Below are 5,451 nucleotides of genomic sequence, written 5' to 3'. Positions count from 1 at the left end.
TCAATGTATTCCTATGGGGCGAAATGTCATTGTAAAATGTTTGATGTAAACGCCTTCTTTTAACTGTGAAGGGTTAATGCCACAAGGTCAAGGTTAGGCTTGCACAAATCGGGAGGACCTTAGGATTGTTCCTGAGGTGAAATTGTGCTTCTAACCTTAACGGTTCTCTCTCTGTCTCCCAAAAGCAAATAAAATTGACATTGAGGTCAAAAGGTCATTCGTGTCCGTTCTCTTGTAACGGTCGCTGCGCTCAGACCGAGCGAGCTACGGTCAAGCAGGGCATCCCGTTGAACTCGGCACGGCCTGGAGAATATGGCGATGTCATTTTAGTGGTGATTTCAGAATGCTATTTTGGTGCATTCATGGAAGGCGCTGTGAATTTTGGGCCTGCTCTGAAATATGTGATAGTTGGCTTCTAAAGGAGTTGTAAAAAGTGAGTTTGGAGTCAGATGGTATCAGTTTGGTGTCTGAAAATATCCAATTGACTGATGGACACTTGCTAGTTGACTTTTGTTGACACTTGCTAGTTGACTTGCTAGTCGACTTTTGTACATTTGCAATATGTTTCAACGGGGAGGTACCATGAGGAAAAAGCGACATGATGAAATTTCACGCAACGAGCGTTGGAGAGGAACCACTATCACTGCCCGGCCATCCTGAGGTCATCAGGACGTTGACTTTTGTATTTCTAAAGTATTTAAAGAATGCACGTTACATTTGCAATATGATTCAACATCACATCATATTGCAAATGTAACGTGCATTTGCAATATGATGTGATGTTGAATCATATTGCAAATGTAACGTACATTCTCTTAAATACTTTAGAAATGCAAAAGTCAACGGTCTGATGACCTCAGGATGGCCGGGCAGTGATAGTGGTTCCTCTCCATCGCTCGTTGTGTTAAATTTCATCATGTCGCTTTTTGTGATGGTACCCCCCCGTTGAAACATATTGCAAATGTACAAAAGTCAAGTAGCAAGTCGGTGTCCATCAGTCAATTAGATATATTCAGACACCAAACTGATACCATCTGACACCAAACTCACTTTTACCAACTCCTTTAGAAGCCAACTATCACATATTTCAGAGCAGGCCCAAAATTCACAGCGCCTTCCATTTAAACCATAATAAAACAAATAATACGTAGTTATGTTCTAGCTGCGGGTCCAATATTCACATTATGTTTAGCCCTATGTGAGGCGACCTGGAATCCCAAGTTTCGGCTCGATAGGTCATTCGGTGCCCGAGCAAAACCCTAATTGGTAATGAAAATCCACTTTTTTCCATGCCTTGCTACGGGGTGCTTGAATGAGCAATCGGACAGAATCGTTGAGGTCCATCTCTATGGGCCGAGCCGGTTTCAATGCACCTAGTCTTGAGACTCTGGGACTTTTCTAAATGTCGTCAGTTTCGTTGAGCTGAAAATGAATTGAAAACATAGCAAATACACGAGGCTGTTTATCGGTCTGAGAACCTTCTAGAGCCACATAACTCACCGTGCACAATCGACCTGAGGTCTAGAACAGGTTTGTAAAGTTTCAGAACTCTAAGTCTGACGGTTCTTTAAAAGTTGGAACAAAAGTAACTACTACAGGCACTGTCTGCCTCTTAGCCCCTCAGTGTGTCCCTCCATCATTTCTGTTTGGGTGTGTAAATTTTTCTTTGAAATCTGATGGGACTAATGACTGATTTACAGTTCATGAGGCTTGTCTAATCACACAAATGAAGTTTTGAAAAGTTCTGACCTTTTTAACCCTTCGAAACAGCACCATGACACCATTTTAAGGCACTTCCGGTTGGCACAGGAAGCTATAGGTAAACACATATCTTGACTGGGGTATGCTGTTACAGAATCCTGAGTTTTAAGTCTATACGTTAAGAATTGACTGATCTACATAGGGTTGAATGCAGTGATTTTCAAAATTGCAAGTCATGTATATCTGGACACTTTTTAGGGTGATTTTAACCACTTCCGGTTGCTCCAGGTAGCTTAAAATCAACACAGGTAGACCTCATAGTAGCCTGATGGATTGTTATCAAAGACAGGTTCATAAGACATTCATAACCCACATAGGCTTCAGGTTGAATTTAGAGGAGCAGTCAATGTATTCCTATGGGGCGAAATGTCATTGTAAAATGTTTGATGTAAACGCCTTCTTTTAACTGTGAAGGGTTAATGCCACAAGGTCAAGGTTAGGCTTGCACAAATCGGGAGGACCTTAGGATTGTTCCTGAGGTGAAATTGTGCTTCTAACCTTAACGGTTCTCTCTCTGTCTCCCAAAAGCAAATAAAATTGACATTGAGGTCAAAAGGTCATTCGTGTCCGTTCTCTTGTAACGGTCGCTGCGCTCAGACCGAGCGAGCTACGGTCAAGCAGGGCATCCCGTTGAACTCGGCACGGCCTGGAGAATATGGCGATGTCATTTTAGTGGTGATTTCAGAATGCTATTTTGGTGCATTCATGGAAGGCGCTGTGAATTTTGGGCCTGCTCTGAAATATGTGATAGTTGGCTTCTAAAGGAGTTGTAAAAAGTGAGTTTGGAGTCAGATGGTATCAGTTTGGTGTCTGAAAATATCCAATTGACTGATGGACACTTGCTAGTTGACTTTTGTTGACACTTGCTAGTTGACTTGCTAGTCGACTTTTGTACATTTGCAATATGTTTCAACGGGGAGGTACCATGAGGAAAAAGCGACATGATGAAATTTCACGCAACGAGCGTTGGAGAGGAACCACTATCACTGCCCGGCCATCCTGAGGTCATCAGGACGTTGACTTTTGTATTTCTAAAGTATTTAAAGAATGCACGTTACATTTGCAATATGATTCAACATCACATCATATTGCAAATGTAACGTGCATTTGCAATATGATGTGATGTTGAATCATATTGCAAATGTAACGTACATTCTCTTAAATACTTTAGAAATGCAAAAGTCAACGGTCTGATGACCTCAGGATGGCCGGGCAGTGATAGTGGTTCCTCTCCATCGCTCGTTTCGTGAAATTTCATCATGTCGCTTTTTCCTCATGGTACCTCCCCGTTGAAACATATTGCAAATGTACAAAAGTCAACGAGCAAGTCAGTGTCCATCAGTCAAATAGATATTTTCAGACACCAAACTGATACCATCTGACTCCAAACTCACTTTTTCCAACTCCTTTAGAAGCCAACTATAACATATTTCAGAGCAGGCCCAAAATTCACAGCGCCTTCTATTTAAACCATAATAAAACAAATAATACGTAGTTATGTTCTAGCTGCGGGTCCAGTTCACACATTATGTTTAGCCCTATGTGAAGCGACCTCGAATCCCAAGTTTCGGCTCGATAGGTCATTCGGTGCCCGAGCAAAACCCTAATTGGTGCTGAAATGCCACTTTTTTCATTGCCTTGCTACGGGGTCCTTGAATGAGCAATCAAACAGGCTCGTTGGGGTCTGTCTCTATGGGCCGAGCCGGTTTCAACGCACCTAGTCTTGAGACTCTGGGACTTTTCTAAATGTCGTCCGTTTCGTTGAGGTCAAAATGAATTGAAAACATGGCAAATACACGATGCTTTTTATCGATCCGAGAACCTTCTAGAGCCATATAATTCACCGTGCACAATCGACCTGAGGTCTAGAACAGGTTTGTAAATTTTCAGAACTCTAGGTCTGACGGTTCTTTAAAAGTTGGAACAAAAGTAACTACTGCAGGCACTGTCTGCCTCTTAGCCCCTCAGTGTGTCCCTCCATCATTTCTGTGTCGGTGTGTATTTTTTATTTTTGAAATCTGATGGGATGAAGGACTGATTTACAGTTCATGAGGGTTGTCTATTCACATATATGAAGTTTTGGAAAGATTTGACATTTTTAACCCTTCGAAACAGCCCATTTGACACCAGTTATGGCACTTCCGGTTGTCACAGGAAGCTATAAATAAACACATATCATCACTGGAGTAGGCTGTTACAGAATCCTGAGTTTTAAGTCTGTATGTTAAAAATTGACTGATTTACATAGGGCTGAATGCACTATTTCTCTCAAACTGCAGGTTGGCTATGGCAAACACTTTTAGGGTGATTTAACCACTTCCGGTTGCTCCAGGAAGCTTAGAATCGACACAGGTAGACCTCATGGTGGCCTGATGGACTGACATCAAAGACAGGTTCATAAGACATTCATAACCCACATAGGCTTCAGGTTGAATTGAGAGGTGCAGTCAATGTATTCCTATGGGGCGACATGTCATTGTAAATTGTTTGATGTAAACACCAGCTTTTAACTGTTAAGGGTTAATGCCACAAGGTCAAGGTTAGGCTTGCACAGATCGGGAGGACCTTAAGAACATTCCTGAGGTCAAATTGTGCTTCTAACCTTAACGGTTCTCTCTCTGTCTCCCAAAAGCAAATAAAATTGACATGAGGTCAAAAGGTCATTTGGGTCCATTTTCTTGTAACGGTCGCTGCGCTCAGACCGAGCGAGCTACGGTCAAGCGGGGCATCTCGTTGAACTCGGCACGGCCTGGAGATAATAGTCATGCCATTGCAGGCTTTGTGTGTCTTTAAGCACCGTACTTTTTCACTCCATCCTTCCTTTTTGTGTGTGTGTGTGTTTGTGTGAGAGAGCTTTTCTTTGACATCTGTTGGGAAAAATGACTGATTACACTTCATGAGGGTTGTCTAATCACACAAGTGAAGTTTTGAAAAGATCTGACCTTTATTACCCTTCAAACCTGACCCTATGCACCATTTTAAGGTACTTCCAGTTGACATAGGAAGCTGAACGTGAACACATACCCTCCTTGGGGTAGGCTCTTATTTAATATTGAGTTTTAAGTCTTTATGTTAAGAACTGACTTATTAACAGAGGGTTAAATGAGTGTGTGTTACTTCATAAAATCACATAAAATCACAGAATTCTCGCAGAGCTTCGAGACCCACTTTAAAAATGTTCGTGTGAACAAACTGCAACTGGATCTGTGAATTTTTTGAAAAAAAAATTCCTCTTCGTGAACATCACCAAATGGACAATGTACGATTTCTCTTAAATTACGATAGATAAACGGCTGGTTCTTTTTTTCCTGACACCGTATGCTTATGTACTTTGACGTGAAGCGGTCAAATTGCACCCTACTTTGCGTTTTTGACCTTTAATCCCAGAAAAATGGCCATAACTCAAAAAGCGCAGAGGCCTCGACGCCATCTTGTTCGGGGCCAACTTCCCTTTACTCCAAACCTACGCTCGCCGAGTTTCGTCTTCGAAATATTTTCCGTTTAGGAGAAAAGGCCGCGCTCGTTTGCCCCGTGTTCGTGCGCCTGCAATATGATTTATTTGCCCCCTTGTGGGAATTTTCGAGAATGCGGAGTCCAAGTCAAAAATTTGTTATTTTTATAAAACGGTGACCGAACGTCCGAGACGATTTCTTCGATGACTTCCTGAAAGAGCTCCCCCCCGCCCTCGGC

The sequence above is a fragment of the Salvelinus namaycush genome, chromosome 3 (genome assembly GCF_016432855.1).
Source record: "Salvelinus namaycush isolate Seneca chromosome 3, SaNama_1.0, whole genome shotgun sequence".
In the NCBI taxonomy this organism is placed as follows: Eukaryota; Metazoa; Chordata; class Actinopteri; order Salmoniformes; family Salmonidae; genus Salvelinus; species Salvelinus namaycush.
Note: the sequence above shows the minus strand (reverse complement) of the source record.